The sequence below is a fragment of the Sapajus apella genome, unplaced genomic scaffold (assembly GCF_009761245.1).
Source record: "Sapajus apella isolate SASKATOON/1434 unplaced genomic scaffold, GSC_monkey_1.0 scaffold35, whole genome shotgun sequence".
NCBI classification, from domain to species: domain Eukaryota; kingdom Metazoa; phylum Chordata; class Mammalia; order Primates; family Cebidae; genus Sapajus; species Sapajus apella.
The window spans coordinates 23053384-23071213 of NW_022436975.1; the positions used below are offsets into that span (position 1 = coordinate 23053384).

Below are 17830 nucleotides of genomic sequence, written 5' to 3' on the forward strand. Positions count from 1 at the left end.
CAGCGTGGATTCATTCTCTTCATGACATTCAGGTACACCTATCAAACGTAAATTAGGTCTTTTCACATAGTCCCATATTTCCTGTATACTTTGCTCATTCCTTTTTACTCTTTCTTCTCTAATTTTGTCTTCTCGTTTCATTTCATTAAGTTGGTCTTCCACCTCTGATAGCCTTTCTTCTGCTTGATCAATTCAAGTGTTAAAACCTGTGCGTACTTCAGGACGTTCTCTTATTGTATTCTTCAGTTCCATTAATTCGCTTATATTTCTATCTAAATTGTTCATTCTTGTTGGGATTTCGCCAAACCTTTTTTCAAGGTTCTTAGTTTCCTTACATTGGGCTAGAACATGTTCCTTTAATTCACAGAAGTTTCTTATTATCCAATTTCTAAAGCCTAATTCTGTTATTGGAATGCACTCATTCTCCATCAAGCCTTGTTCCCTTATTGATGAGAAACTGTGATCCCCTGTGGAGGGAGAAGCATTCTGATTTTGAGTATTCTCAGCCTTTTTACACTGTTTTCTTCCTGTCATTGTAAATTTATCCACCTGTGGTCTTTGTAATTACCGACTTTCAAATTAGGTCTCTGAGTGGACGTCCAACTTGTTGATTCCCAGCGCCGAAATCCGTGCAACCCACTGCAGTGGCCAAAACAGCAGTGCCAAGACTCCTGGTGCTTTTCTGCCTGGCAATCTCTGGTCTGGGTTCCCTCCTGGATCCCCCTTTCAGTCAGCTGAATGGGTGACTCTGCCTTCCCGGAGCTCCAAACATCGACCAAAAGGGGAACCAGTCCTGTTTACTCCGCACCGAGAACTGCCACGCCAGCCATAAGAGTTGCGCTGGCGACTCATGGGGCTCCTCTGCTGGGAATCTCCTGGTCCCTGAGCAAAAAAAATTCGTCTGAAAGTGTGGTGTCCTTTCATTCTCTGTGCTTTCACTGGGAGCTACAATCCTGAGCTGCTAGTAATCGGCTATCTTGGATCTCTCTCCTCAATACCTACATAATTTAAGCATTGAATTATTGCATTTTATATTATACTTATATGCAGAATTGAAGTACATGATTAATTTTATGGGGTAAAAAATCATTATGATAGACATAAATTCACTTATGAAACTATATGTGAGAAAAGGTTAGGTCATATCTACTTTAACTACTGAAATTAAAAACGCAAATTTTGTGAACAGTCTAGGGTAGTAAAACGCAATACCCTTACCCACAGGGAACTGGCAGATTCATTGCTAGAAGTAAAATTAATATGGCAGAAAAAAACATAAAATGAAAAGTTAAAGGATAGAAAATCAACTAAACACTAAATAAAATAAATGAAACTTTCATGATGTTCTGAAGGTAGTTGTTTCAAGCCATGATAAATATTAAAGTAAAGGGTTCTTGAAATGAAATATGAAAGCCACCTTCCTCAAGAAACTGGACATGGAAAATGTTTCATTGACTGTGAGGCAGCATGATAAGTTTATTTCCGTCTAAAATAAGGATGGTGATTGGAGGGCATGGGGACGTAAAAGCAGCAGAATCACAGTGAAAGGAAAAAATTAATCAAGTGTCATAGGAAATCAAAGAATTTTAGGCATGGACATGCCACCACTTAATGGGTAAGGAAATTAAAGTTCAATTAGCAATTGAGGGGGCTATGGAACTGAGGTGTCCTAAGCCTCAGACAGGGCCCCTTTTATGATTCCATATGACCTCCAACTCTGTTTAGATGTCTCCTGAAGGAGACAAGGTATTTGCTAGCCCCGGAGGCCTTTATCTTAAAATAGGCTACAGAAAACTTAGTGAAGTACATACAGGTCTGAAAACATATAGTTTGGTTTTGTTCTTGTTTAAGAGGCTGTGAGGATGGAAAGATCTAGGGATCAGGACAGGAAGGGAGGGGAAAAAAGGAAGAAAGGTAGGTAGCATGTGGTATAACAGACATGGGGGAAAATAAGAGAGAAAGCCACGAAAGAAGAGATAGAATGGAGAATGGCAAGCAGGCAGGCAGAAAGGTTCAGTGAGTTTCAAAAGCATTGTTGATCAGGGCTTATGCTCTGTAGCTTCCATTTATTATAGGCTTATCCTGAAGGCTTGATTAACTTTTAGAACACTATTCACAGCTATTCAACTGCTCAGGAACTTATGCCTTTGAGCCTGCACTCTTTATCAGGTAACAAGCAGAACATTCTGCTCGGGGGAAATAAAAAATCTTTTAACCACAGTAAAAATAATAAGAGCAGATCATCTTTAAGTCTTAAGAAAGTTAAATCAACAGACCCATTTCCTCACTTTTAGTTTCTCTAACCCTGCTATGAAGAAAGGGCATTGAATTTCAGTTTGTCTTTTATTGCGGAACTTGTAATCAACACTGGATTTCTTATAATAGAAAGTTCTTGATCAGTGAAGAAGATATTTTGAAATTTGAGTCTTATGACCTGACCTCTCTTCACTTGAGACACACACCCTACAAAAAGGAAAATCCACTATACGCAATGCATGTGAAATTGTTTAAGACAAATAGGGACCTACAAGTGACTATGATATAGTGTTTTCTTTTTTAATAACTTCTTCAAAATGGCAACTCACACCATGCCCTTCACCACAAACAAATGAGATAGTTGTGTCATTCTGGAGTTAGCTCTCTTCCTGGAAAACCTCTTATCTGATATTATAATCAGTTCAAAAATGATTTATCTTCTTCACGTTAGTATAAGACACGGTGTTCAAAATGAACACCATGTTTATTTTATTTTTATTTCTATTCAAATTCAAAATGCATCGGTTCACACTTTGTTATTTATGTGGACAATTTGATGATTGATTGTGGAGATGTCGGTGTACCTGCAACTAAGTTAATGGAGACACCACATTCAGATTAATCACTGGAATTGCCCCATCTCTAATACTTTCAGCTGTTTTGGCCTGATCCTGATAGTGTTGCTCAATTTTTAAAATATGTATAGTTCATTGTCACTTGAATATAAAATTTGAACATGAACATCAGTGGCACCAAAGACAGATACTATGAGGTGCCTGTTATGCATGGATTCAGTGCTCAGTCAAGAAAAGTTGAATTCACAATCCCAGGCCTTTATAATTCAATGGGAAGACAACATGTATGTAAAGAAAAAATTTAAAAGCTACAATTTATTTAATAGACACTAATATAGCTTTTAATCTTAGTTTTCTTTCAGTGCTTAGAAACAAAAGTTTAGGGAGAAATATGAATATTCTTATTCTATTCAGATATACTTCCATGTAGTGAGCATTTTACTTAAATGATCTCCTCTAATCATCATAATACTGTCCATGAAATAGATACTATTATCTTTATTTTGTAGATTAGGAAAGTCAAGCCCAGAGAATTTAAGTTGCTTTCTAAATCATTATAGATCTTATTTTTGTAAAAATAAGCATTTTTGTCGTGTGATGAAAATGTGTGTATATATATGCTTCAAATATTCATGTAACTCTGTAGTTGAAAAAAACTCCTGATGCAAGTATATTTTATGGCCACATTTGAAATACTTCTTATATAGTCCATCTACATTTTTCATTGTCTTGACTTATATTCATTCAAGAGGATCTTTGGCCTCCAGATGGAGAAATAAGTTTAACTTGCAGGATGGAGAAGCCAGAGGCATGCAGAAATTGGTGTGTATCTTAAAAGAGAGTTTCAATTATAAAGACCTCTTAAATCTAATAGTTTTTCCCTTTAGTATAAGTCGTTGACTCTGAAACATGATGCTTTACATTAAAGGTGGTGTTTTGGATGAATTGCTTGAAGCTCCATGATTTTCTGCAAAAACATTAGAGGGAAAGGTAACTAAGAAGATGCCTGCTGCTGCAGATCAGAATAATAGATCAATAAGAGGGACTATAAGAGCAGTAATGCATTAAAGAATTAGTACACAGGAGAAAAGAGTCGTGAAGCAGAAAAATACAAACACATACACACACATTCTGATGTATATTATATACACATAATATATAAATATAGGCCCATTTTAAGTAAGTGATCCCAATAACTCCATTTATGCATTTTATGGCCATATACATTACTTTGGTCAGCTCTCTTATGGAAAATAAACAATTGATTAACTGTTTAATGTTTATTAAACTCCTAAATTGCATAAGCACTGTGCTTGGTGATGGGAACATAATAATAGAGAAGATGGCCTTTGTCCTCAGGAGCTCCTAGCACACTATGGGAAAGGTATATTGCAATGGTATGGTGAAAGTTTCATGATCCCAGAGCGGGAATATTATGGAGAGTTATCTGAAGGAGGTGAGGTTTGAGCTGGCTCTTGTACATCAAGTACTGGTTAGTCAAAAGGAAACAAGAAAGGTGAAGGTCTTTCTAGAACACAGCATGGAAAGGTCAGGAGCTTGAAAGGGAATGTTGCGTGCAGTCTGGGGTTGCTGGAACATAGTGATGAGGGTAAGGTGAGAGGTGAAGGTGGAGAGGAGGCTAGACCTAATAGGACTAATTAGGCTTTAAAGTGCTGTTAGTACTTCATAAATAAAATTCCAATAATGATGAGATTTTACAGTGTTTAAAGCATGTGAGTGGCAAGGTCAAATTTGTATCTTAGCAGAGCATTCTAGTAGCTATGTGGAGAATGGTTTTTAGGTGGCTAAAACCCAAGTTTCCGATCTAATTTAAGGCTGTATTTAAAGTGTAGACCAGGGCTGGCCTGGTGGCTCATGTCTGTAATCCCAGCACTTTGGGAGGCCAAGGCTGGCGGATTGCTTAAGCTTAGGAATTTCAGACCCGCCTGGGAAATATAGTGAGACCCTGTCTTTACAAAAAAAAAAAAGAAAATACAAAAATTAGTCAGGCATGGTGGTGCATGCCTATAGTCCCAGCTACTTGGAAAGCTGAGTTGGGAGGATCACTTGAGCCCAGGAAGTGGAAATTGCAGTGAGCTGAGATTGTGCCACTGCACTCCAGCCTGGGTGACAGAGTGAGACTCTATCTCAAGAGAAAAAAAAAAAAAAGGCAAGCGATGCTGAAGGTTTGAACCCCCATTGTGGTAATGGGAAACTTGATAACACTGGTGGTAGCCTTAAGCAATGGCTAGGAGTTATAACTGGTAAGACTTGGTGCTTATTTGGATGTGGATGGAAGGATCGGAATTTCGCAGAGATTTAGTGATGGTGACTAGGTATAGGGTGGAGAAAGCCATAAATATGAGATGGAGAATGATCAGGAACTGGTTGGTCAGACCAGCACCTTGGTCAGTTTACCTTAAGATGTATGTGGTTTATCTAGATGGAGTTGGTTAGGTTGGGGTATGGTGGCTCACCCTGTAACCCCAGTACTTTGGAAGGCCAAGGCAACTGGATTGCTTCGAGATCAGCCTAAGCAACATGGCGAAACCCTGTCTCTACAAAAAATACAAGAACTAGCCAGGTGTGATGACACATCCCAGCTACCTGGGAGGCTGAGATGAGAGGATCATCTGAGCCCAGGAGATCAAGGCTGCAGTGAGCTGTGATGGTGCCACTGCACGCCAGACCGGGCAACAGAGAGAGCCCTGTCTCAAAAAAAAAAAAAAGAGTTGATCAGCACATGGATCTTTTAGTCTGCAGCTTGAGAAAGAGGTTTCTCGTGACATGTTTGGCAGTTGCCAGCCTGTAGGTAGTTACCATTAAATATGCAACCCCTTCTGTGTTGTCTTTTCTCCCTTTCTTACATCCTAAAGCAAAGATGTGTATCTCCAAAAGTATTCAGTCATGAATATTGTGCCTTCTGGTTGTAACAACAGAATGATCCCATAGAACAGGAAATACTCTAGGAAAATGCAAGTAACCAAGTGATTGTTGCTTTCTTCCAGCCGTGTCAGTGGAAATGCCTGCCCCAGAGGGATATTGCTTCAGCTGACCTCATTTTTTAAGGACCGTGGCTCTGCGGCTCTGTCCAGTTCAAAATGGCAGAAAAGGCTCCCCCTGGCTTAAACAGGAAGACTTCGAGGTCGACCCTTTCTCTTCCTCCGGAGCCGGTGGACATTATCCGGAGCAAAACATGCTCCAGGAGAGTGAAAATCAACGTGGGGGGCCTCAACCACGAAGTCCTGTGGAGAACGCTGGACAGGCTGCCCAGGACACGCCTGGGGAAGCTTCGAGACTGCAACACACACGAGAGCCTCCTGGAAGTGTGTGACGACTATAATCTGAGTGAGAATGAGTATTTCTTTGATCGGCATCCGGGCGCCTTCACTTCCATTTTAAATTTCTACCGGACAGGGAAGCTCCACATGATGGAAGAAATGTGTGCGCTTTCTTTTGGCCAAGAACTGGATTACTGGGGGATCGATGAGATCTACTTAGAGTCCTGCTGCCAGGCCAGATATCATCAAAAAAAAGAACAAATGAACGAAGAACTGAGGCGAGAGGCCGAGACTATGCGAGAGCGAGAAGGAGAAGAGTTTGATAACACCTGCTGCCCTGATAAAAGAAAGAAACTCTGGGACTTGCTGGAGAAGCCGAACTCGTCCGTGGCTGCAAAGGTATGAAACCCATGGCATTACTTGCTTGTGTGTGACGAGAAAAGATGCTACCTGTATTCTAGAGAGCGTAACGTTTTTTACTATTTTGGTAACACAGAGCCAAGTGTGGCTCCACAGACAGTGAAAAAATCCTTTCGAAAATCCTATTTAGTCCAATATAGTCATTAATCCTGGGTAATGTCGTAAAATGCCATTACCCTTTCATGAATATTATTGTCTTTAGAAAGAGGCCTGGGCAACAGACGATGAAAAGAGAGTCCTGGTTTTGCTGGCGCTGTATAGTGTGGGTGACTTGGAGGCTGAGGAGGAAGCCCTAGCTCAGACCCATCAGACACCGGGTCTTGTGGAAGACCAGGGCATGGCCGCCATCTTGAACCCAGGGAAGGTACTGTCGTTGGAAGGAGAGGAGGTCCCTCTTAGCCTGGCTCTGTAGAGGTTCAAGAAAAGAGACGAGAGCACGGCCTCAGGTAGCTCGGAGGGCAGGCACTGCACACATGAGGAAGGGACTGTTTTATTAAGCTGTGTAAGAAATGAGTCAATGTCCAAACTGCATCCACATACCCCACCTGGTTAGGCCTCCTCTAACAGTGCATTTTTCTGACTGTTGATGAATAATTTTTTTTTTTTTTTTTTTTTTTTTTTACAATGGAGGTATTACCATGTCTCAGAGTTCGTAAAGTATTTGCTTAAAATGAAGGTAAAGTCCTGTTTTCCCATTGTGACTACATATATCTAAATCTCACAGTAAATCTTTTGTCACTAATTTCAGTATGTAATTCAACTGCATGATTCTGTCTAATTTTATCTAGAGCTTTCAGGGTTAGCCCAAACCAATTTCCATTCCACATATTTAGTTCTGTATTGCAGTATGAATGATAAGTAAAAATTCAACAAAGCTGTATTTAGCTACATGAGTATAGTATTGACATTTCGTGCATAATGGATGAAAATGGAGTATGGAATGGAGAAGGGAAGAGTGTGTCATCACATGGATTCTTTTGATTATTTACCGTTTTTTCTAATACCTTCTCTCTTGTAAATAGTAATGATTTCAGAAGTCATAATAGACCATCTGAGATTTTGGACTAGATATTAAGATTCTACATGATAATCTACAGCATGTAGATAATTAGCGAATGCAGATGATCATAAAACTGCTTCTTTTTTGGTTTTGTTTCTGGTTGACTTCAAAAGGCATTTTACTTTCCAGCCAGGCCATGCACGTAAGTGAAATAAAATGATATCTGTTGTATATAACAAAGAAATGCATATATTTTGTGGCAAATGGAAGACTTCAACTAGGTTTTTTTGTAGTTTTGGATAAGTTGCTCACTTTAATTTTACTTGTAATAAAAAAATAAACGTGCCACATTTGTGGGCTTTGATTGAGAAAGGATACTGTTCTTTCCAATATCAAGTATTTAGTTACATGCTCGAGTTACTACTAAAAATATGGAGTGAATTTTGAAAATGAATGAGACAGATTCTGGGTTTAAGTGAGTGTTGTGGGTGTTAAATGAATTCTTTCAAGCCTTTAGGCAACTAAGGAATAAATCATTGTTTCATCAAAAGTTCCAGAGAAAGTTAGCCAACTATATAAAGATAAAGCAATTAAGTCAAAGAAAATTTGAAAGGTTACTGTGGTTTATTTGTTCATAATGACATTATTAACATATATCTAAAGTTAAGTACGGCTACAGAAAAACGTTTAAGATATATGTATTATTTTCCTGAAGAATTTCTCACAAGGATAGAATAAGGTCAATAACCTGATTTCCTAAACAAGGGAGTTCATTTAATCTGTAAATTTTAGAAGAAACAGCAATTTCTTAATCTCTGAGAAGGTAATTATGACCATGGCTCATTACAATAGAGCTTTATATATGCATCTGACAGATTATTTAAATTTGCTTCAAGTTATGTCTGTATGTACAGATAAGAAATCTGCCTACAAACTTTACCCAGCAGCTAAAGACATTGATTTTGAAAAATTTTATGTAGTTCTAAATGGTAAATGTGTTTCCACATTGTTAATCAAGCTAAGTCAATCTTCTCTGTAAGTTGATTCTTTACTAAATTTTCATAAAGGATTTGTGTTTGTTTATTTATATGTCTACATTTTCCTCTCTGCTTGAACGTTGGAATATTATGGAAATTATTTACATTTGATTATATAGTAGTTTAGTGAAGTTATTGTTCGTTTGTCTGAGGTTCAGAGCCTTTTAAAAATGGCTCTGTGTGATGCCTTATATAAACCACTACCTTTTCCTTTGCTCTTCTCGAGTCCTGTAACTTGTTTTTTTCTTTCTGGAGTAATTCTTGGTGAGGGGAGTGGTAATGCAGGTATGTGTGGTTAGTAGGTTCACAACTTAAGAACAAGTAGTAGTATTACAGCTGCAGTAGGATGATATTCTTGCTCTCATTATTTATTTTATGGGTTCATCAGGCTCTTCCCTATGTTATGTGGCCCTTGTGTAGGAATGCTTGGAACCTTCATGTTCTTCCTCACTTGCTTAGGAGGTAAGTTAGCTTTGTAGCAGAGTATCTGTGGTCCTTGCCTTTCCAATTTTTGCTTATTCAGTTTGGTAATTTAGTTGAACATATGCTCTATGTGTGCCATACACATTAAGGTAGATACTTAGACACTCCATTCTTTCCAGAATTTAAAAATATTCTTAAAATATTATCTTATCTTTAACTGGGATTTCATATCATTGAAAATATTTGTGTTTTTCTCTTTCTGTTTTTATATAACTTGTAAGATTCCTGTAATGAAGAAAGTATAAAAGCTCTAAGATTATTTGCCATATCCGTACGGAAGGAAAAACTTCACCATCTCTATCATGTGTTGCATAACAGGCTAAAATACTTATTCTTTGATATGAAATAAATAATAATCAGTTAAGTAATAATTGTTCAGCCTACGCTCTATGCATCCCCTATGATATAAAAAATTATTACAAGGTCCGTTGACCTATCATTTTTGTCTTTGAGTATTACCCTGACAATAGCAAGTCAATTCCTATGGAACATATTCCCTGGTGTCACCTAAGGAGCCAGTTCTCTTACTTGGATGTTCTGGTGTATTAATAACTGAAAAAAAATCCAAAGCAGAGTTTAACAACGTGGTAGATCTGAAATATCTACATTTAACAAATTAACATTTTTGCACATATATAGAAAACCATGAAATATAATCATAGTATTCAAAATATGACAGGGCTAATAGAGTTATTTCCTAGTTCTCTGGGATACTGTATGATTTGGTAATGGGACACATCAGCTGTATGATGGACTCTGTCTTTGTTGACTCTTGTCAGTGTATCTTGGTGTTTGTGCATGCCCTCATATAGAAATAATGTACTGTTTAAATGTGAGGTGGTTTGTGAATGTGTGGCTCAGCTGAATGGGCCCATGGCTGGAACAACTCCCTGGGTTACCACGACAGGAATCGCTGGCTTTAGTGTGCCTTTCATAGGATTGTGCAAGGGGAAGCAAAGGGCTCAACTGCCTGCCAGTTTCCTGGGCAAAAATTGGAATTAGACTTGATCCTGTATCTCTTCCAGGCCAGGACAATTTAGTCTCTGGACTGGAAACATTTTTCTCTATTTTCCTTGGCCTCTTCCCAAAGAAACTGCAGTAGCTATTTCCCTGTAAATATTGCATATAGTGACTTCAGTCCAAGAGGTGTTTAAAAGCATTTTTGGGAAATGGGTCTTGTGGCAGGCAGTATTCTCAGCCTTTGGGATGAAACCACAATCAGGAAGTAGCACAGCCCACCTGAGATCTGAAAGAAGCGAGATTCATCAGTACCACACAGGGCCTTCACTTTGGATGTCTTAAGAAGGTCAAGAACAAAGGAAATCAGCTGGGTTTCCGGCAAATCCAGCTATCTGGGCTCAAGGCTGAGTCCTCTGAGGGAAGCTTCACTCTAAGAGCATAAGTGGATGTATGTAGGGGGCAGGGCCAGACAACAGGCTGATCTCAGGTGTCAGGTCAGGAAGCTAGAATGTAAGCAACCCTTATTGGATAAGAACAACAGGAGGCAAAATCTGCGGAAACACATTTCTATTCATCTGAACCAAACAGCAAGAGTACCCAGCAGCTTTTTCAGGACAGCATACAGATCAAGAGGGGCCATGGTTTAGGATCTGCTTCCCACTCCTCAATTTCCTCATTTATCCGTAGCCACCACTTCCTCCCTCCCTTTCCCCCACTCCTCTTTCCCCTCTTCCTTCTCTCTTTCTTTCTCTCTCTCTCTCTCTCTCACACACACACACACACACACCCCCTACCTTGTGCCCCCTCAGTAACTGGCTTTATTTTAGCTTAATAAAAAACGGAGAGGGGATGATTGACTAGAGAAACATTTTTCCACTTTTTTTCATCAATAGACCCGTAAGGAGAAAAATTAAGTTTAAATGAAAATTAGAGCTAAGAGAGCCACAAATGATGGCACTATGTAAGTTTTTTTATTCCTCCTCAGTAGCACCAGTTTTCTCCCCCTAAAAATGCATGGGACGGAGGGAAGGAGACGACTGCGTTTCCTGCCTGCACCTTACTCCCTGTACACATCCACTTGTCTCTTGTTGGCATGGTACAGCACAGCACCTGAAGGGCCAGGAGACCTTAGCCATTCTTGGATCACGTCGGGAGCTGGTGGTGGCAGATGGGCAGTCTGTGCTTGGAAATTCAGCTCTCCACAGAGCCAGGTGTCCAAGTGATGAGTGTCTTAGATGCTGGTACCTGTTTGGTTGCCCTGTTGATATCTCCTTCAGAACTAGCTCCCTGTTCCAACCAACTTAGAGTGTAGGCCTTTCAAACTATGAAATAGTAAAAAATCAATCAATCAAAACAAAATAAAAACTCCTGTGTACTTATCGAGGGAGAAAGAATACATAACATTCTTCTTATATTTATGTATATGGATCAGTTATTCTAATGCTTTGAATGAAAAATGAAGGAAGGCATTGGAAGAGAACCACAAATGATTTTCTTTCAGTTCAAGAACAGAACTTTCACAGGTTGTGCTTTTAAGTAGATCCAGCCATGTGAACAACTTGGGCTGTGTAACACTTTTTGTTTAGCTTTCTGATGACCATCTTAGTGATAAGAAAATATAACAAAGGCATTGAAATCACAATTGAGCCCAAAACATGAAGTGTTGCAGTGTGAACAACATAGTAGCCCCCCTACATTGAGGCATCTCTGTGTACTGTGCAGTACTCTAATTCTTATCTGCAGTGGGCTAATTAGCATGCCAGTCACACTGTTTCTGTGTTGGTGGTTTACCATTTTCCTTTCTTCCCCTTTCCTCTCTGCATCCCATCTGTACAGGTTAAGCTGTTTGTGTTCTTCCAATAAATAACATAGCATAAGAGTTCAGAGATGTTAACAGGAAATGATAGAATTTAAAAGAACTTGGCCAATCTGCAGAGGTTTAGCTTGAAGATTTGCTTTTTCCTTTCTTAAAATGTATCATCCATAAAGACTAACAGTTCATAAACCTGAAAGAACTAAGGCATAAGAAATTAAAACAGATAAGACAGAAAACAACATTGGGCTTTGGCTTAAATATCTCAAATATTCTGTTTTTTAGCTGCAGTGATCCTATTTCTAGATCCATGTTTCTCTGCTTTCCCAGAAAGGCTGCCCTGAAAACTCACCACTCTGTTCAGTTAGCCACATTTGATTATGGGAGAGAAGGCCAAGAAAAGAGGAGGAAGTCATAAAAAAAGCTTACACCCTCATGTCCCATGGTGACCTAGGGTACCATAGGTTCTGGTTTTATGGAGATAGCCCTGGTTAATGCCTTTTGTCCCAGTCTAATTATTAATAGCATCTCTTTTTACTCTTCAAAGTGTCTCAGTTTGCACAATGAACTATGTCGTCACCTTGCAAGTGAATATTTTTGAAAAAGTAAATTATCCAAGAATCATGCCCTATTTGGTTCCTCTTTGCTTCTTGGTTGCATCTGAAAGGGCAAGTCTTAATTTCCAAGCAGGTTTTCCATCACTTTAGAAAAATCATTAGTTTTCGTTAATATTAAAAGATATCAGATTCTTTTCAAGCTTTATTTTTTAAACCTCAATAAATACAGTGATTATCGTTTTCAAAGATAAAAAAGGGGTTCTTCCTATATTAGTGTTATCACAAAATGGAATACATTGGCAGTATTTAAATATTCTGTCTTTGAAATTTTACATACACTGCTTTGGTTATTAGCAGGTTTGTTTTCTTTATTTCAAGCGAGAGAGTGTGTAAAGTAAATGATCTACTTTTTAGGTAAGCATAAGCATTATGAAGGAAGGTTGCAATATTTAATACTCTCCACTTTGGAAGACTCTAGAAGGGCTCAAATAATGTTTTTGATTAAGTGTTCTTATCTGAGCTTTCTCTACCATTAAAAGGAAGAAGAAAAACACTTTCCAAATGCTAAGAGTTTATAAGAAAATTTCCATGAGGCATGTGCCGTGATTTCAGATAGCCACCCTGTATTGTTTACTTTTAAGCATTTATGTTCTCTAGTAGAACTTCAGTCTGAAAGTTCATCTAATAAGTGCATGAAATTGCTTTGATTCCTCAAGGAGACGGTTGGTCATTGTCTTATCCATGTTTATTTATATTGTTGCTATTTAGCTTTCCCCCCAGCATGTTAGAGAGAGTCTTATAAGGATTGATACATTGATATATATGGTATATATTGGTATATTGATTGCCATACTATTGATTAGCATTGTGATTGTGATGTGGTATAGATACAGCAGTTAGTTACACTGGGACTAAATATGAGAAGATGCTATTTTGAATGCCACTGATATTTTCCTTTTTCTTAGCCACTTTTATATGTTATAGAAATATTTGGCATATAATATGAAATGAAATAATCTTTTCCTAGAGAAGCTATAAGATTGTTTATTAAGGAATGTTGAATTAGTATTATTGAACATTACATATTACATATAAAATATTAAATATTTTATTGGATGCTAAATACTGCATAAATTGAATCATGAAAACTAAAAAGCTTTGGGTATCTCATTAATTTTTAATTCCTCTACACTTCTAGTTTGTTCCACAAAAGAGGCAGTCCACTAGAAATACATACACCAATTATTCAAATAAAATTTAAAAAGAATTCAAAGCAAAAAATAGAACTGGAAGAAACATATTTTAAATCATCACAGTAACTCTACATAATATTTTGTTTTCCACAAAATATTTCAAATTATTTAATTAATGAGTGAAGTCTTATAATTTTTTAAAGAAAATATGTTCATAATTTTAAAATCTTACCCTTCTTGCCTTACTTAGCATTGCTAACTGACCCCAAGTAAGAGCCATTCCTAACTGAGAGACTCTGTCTGTCTGTATGCCCATTTGAATTGATGGTTTGAATAAAGGAAGATTTTTTTTATCGTAATTAACAAAGTTGATTTGAAAAGAATTGTGACCAAAACATGGTTCTATAGGAAAAAACAAAACAGCTGCTAAAGTACAATTCATGACGTAACTATAGATTACAATAGTTATTTTTGTTTTGACCATTGACTTAGCATTGATGGTTTGATTCTATTTGAGAACAAACTCAGAGTTCCATGGCATTCAGTAATCTGTAATGCTCTGAGGCATAAATCTGCATTATGTATAATGTGAGCTTGGTGTGTAGGAGCTAGTGACTTTGAGAGTGAATGAGCTTAGCTGGTCACCCAACGCTGTCCACTTTGCCCAATTTGTTTTCTTCTCCTCACTGTTATTTGCACTAACTCTCATTAAATGTTACTATATTTGTAAGGGAGATTATGTGGCATAGTAGAGATTTATAAAGCTCTCAGAACACATCCTTATTAAAAATATTCTATCTAGATCTTCCAAGAGAGGGTAGAAACTTTTTGAGATAGCAGTAAGCTTGGACTTATTTTTGCCCACTAACAGCCCATGTGGTCATTAAAATCCTTTCTCCCTCTGCAGCAGGACAGCAAAAGATGAAGGTGACCCCACACCACACCAGCAAGCCATTCCACATAGTACGTGGGCATTGGAGGCAAGCTGCACTTTACTGTATCTATCAGCAACATCCAGTTCTTAACCTCCTTTCCCAGTGTTTCCTGGACTGTAGTAGATGATCACTTTAGGGTTTATAAGCAGAACGTTGAAGGACTTGAAGAGACTGAGACTTCCATGTAATTGCTATGCCAGGCTTAACACAAACATAATGAAGCTAAAATAAAACAGCTACTTATGGATGAATGGGGAACAGAGACATGTAGTAACTGGCAAAGAGACAGGAAATAGAAAAACGGAAGAGGAAGACGTTCGCTTTCATCTCTCTAAAGCTTTTCCAGGAGACACTAGGAACTAACATCAGAACTATACCAGGCTTTGCACCTATATAGTATTTATTTTTGGCTGGGTATATATCTAGGTTTAAGTTAACTCCTTAACTAGTGTATAAAATGAATGTATTTTCCCATGTAAATCACCTCCTTTAATGTCTTTACAAAGTTTTAAGTAAAGAAATTCCTCTGGATGTTACTAAGGACAGGTACCTGAACCCAACTGACGTTTGTCATCAAGTTTCTGTGTCTAGGGTGGCTGAAGCCAGTAGCAGCAGCCCTCACTGAGTGGTACCCAGACAAAGTCTGGTGTGTGTGTGTGTGTGTGTGTGTGTGTGTGTGTGTGTGTGTGTGAGAGAGAGAGAGAGAGAGAGAGAGAGAGAGAGAGAGAGAGATGTTATTCATATATACTACCACCTCTCCATTAGAATGTGTTCTATTATGAAGAAGCCATCTGCAGAGAAAGCAATGAACTTCAGCATGTATTTGGTAATTTAGAGAAGTTGCAACTTTGTCATCCAAATAAGACAGTCAGCTCATTCAGAATACACACTTTTGTGATAATCTGATAGGGCATGAAAATCCATAGGAAGTGCTCTAATGGTCCAAGAATAGAAGGAAGAAATATTTTTATTAGTCTCCCAAGATTTTGTTTCAGGACACTAGAGGTCATTGCCACCCTAGATTTCATGCTTTAACTTATCTCTCACTGAGTCACTCGTGATGCAACTGCAAGTGTTGAATGCCACTTTAAATAACTACTTCAAGCCTACACCACAGCAGTGCCAAGGACAGCCAAGTCAGCCCAGTGCAGCTCCACATGGGTTTGCTGGGTTGCAGCATCCTTCCCTGCAACCAACCTCAGGATATTTGCACAGGAGAGGAAGAACCCTAGCCTTCAAGTCATCATTTTAGCTTTAATCAATATACTATCTAGAGCTCAATTTTGAATACTGAAGGGCAGTTGTCCTATCGGGTGTCATCTAAGTTATCAACCAAATGGATTCTTCAAAAATAGATTTAAAAAAAAAAAACACTCAAATTTTAGTGTGTATCTTAGAATTGCATTTGTCTCTGGCAACATTTTGTATAGGACATCTAACTTGCACATTCATGTCAGAGCATGTGATTTTATTCAGAATTTGGTTGAATTAAAAAATAAATCAATGCCACTACCTATGAAGAACAGCAACAGATTCATGCTACAATAAATATAGATGTATTTCATTAATACAATGGAAATTTTCTTTCACTTTGGGAAGCTAGCAGAGGCCCTACCACCTATCCTACAGATGGAATGAACTATGTGTGGAGTGAACATATGAAATAGTAGGCCAGAGTCTCGGATAACATGAATTTGTCATTTTGTATTTGCTATGTAAAAAAGCTAACACATTTTGTATTTCTTAAAAGAATTCTGCAGGTGTGAAAATTACTGTGTTCTATAAGTAAAGTAATTGCATTATGAGTAATATTAAAATTCAAAGCAAAAAATCTGTTATAAGCCCTGGCCTTTATTTTTCAGACTCTAGCTCATGAGCCATTATGAATATTTTAAACTACATGGAATATTTGCAATGTGCTTGTCACACACACCTTTTAAAAATAGTTTTATATAGAGAGTAGCCTGAGGAAACTTAAAGGCAGTAAACTGTTTTGATAGGCAGATTTTAACAATACACCAAGTGTAATCATGAGCTTAAAGAAGTAAATATGATAATTGAAAAAAATTGTTTTTGATGCTCTGTTTACCTGCCTTGGTTATTTGGCAAATGCCAAAGCTTTGTTGAGCTTTTCTCCCTTGTTGGACTTTGATGCATACATTTAAAAATAAGTGAGCCGAAAGATCAGAGGGCAGGTCTTTGCTGTTTATCTGACCTGGCTATGGTGGGGTGGTGCAATGGTGTACTTTCTGTGCAGAAGAGTTTCTCTAAGGCACCATCTTGCCACCATTGGGAATTTGGAAAATATCCAGATGCCATTTTCATTGTAGCACAGCCCAAGTAAGGAAATGTCTTTCTTACTTCCTTCAGTCCTTATTTTCTTTCCACCAGAGGAGGCTGTGCTAATCTCTACACACTTGCGTCTCGGCTCCTGTCCCACTGCGTGCTCTGCTCGCAGCCCCACTGAGCCCCTCAAGAGCCCTCCTCACCTAGGACTGTTTGGGTTATACTTTACTATAAGTATCATAGAACAACTGTTGATGTTCTATTGAATTTCTTTGGTTCCAATCAGACTTCTCATTTATTTTTCATCTGGTTGTAAATCTTTTCATGAATTGATACCCACTTAAATTTTAACAAAAATGGATAATTGTAAGAGTTCGAGTTGAAGAAGCTAGCTCACCCTCCAAATGGATTTCATTTGGACTTTATCCTATAAAGAAGGTATGTGTTTTTCTTTATCCTAAAGCCTCAGAGGCTGAGACAAGGTAGACTTTTCTCTCATCAACTCTTTAAAATCAACATCCTAATAATACTTTTCCTCTCCCTTTGAGAGAAGCTGATTCTTCACCCAACGTCTGCCCTCCCTTAATCCACAGATTCAGGCTGTGCAAGTTAAGCTGGTTTTATTTTCTACTTTCTCATAATAGCGTCACTATCACCAGAGCCTTCTGTTTTGATCAGAAATTTAACTCTGAGGAAAGAGACTGTTAATTGATACCTGATACAGTAACAGATGCTTTTCACAAGGCTGTATTAGCTTCTGTTTTCAAAGTCCTCTGTGAGGTATGGATACAACTTCCTGCTATCATCAGATTGTCCTTGCAACCCTTACTGTATCTTCTTATTCTGAGACCAGTTTTTTTCTAACAATACTGCCTCCTTCACAACTGGGAAAAAAAGAAACTTGTTCCCTACAGTCCAGGGTCATGAAGTGAAAGGCACATTCTGTCCGCTCAGTAATTAATATGACTTTCTCAAAACAGCAGGAGGGGAGAAATTTATATTTATATTGAGTGTCTCCTATGTTCCATACACTG

At 38.0% G+C, this 17830-nt stretch overlaps 1 pseudogene across 1 annotated transcript in view; it reads left to right on the forward strand.

The window, feature by feature from the left end:
• The window catches only part of LOC116563628, a 36490-nt pseudogene extending 26233 nt beyond the window's left edge, over positions 1-10257 (forward strand). Inside the window, exon 2 of the transcript XR_004274486.1 lies at positions 5840-10257. The product of XR_004274486.1 is annotated as a potassium voltage-gated channel subfamily B member 2 pseudogene (transcript). The remainder of the gene's footprint in view (positions 1-5839) is intronic.
• The last annotated feature ends 7573 nt before the right edge of the window (positions 10258-17830 follow it).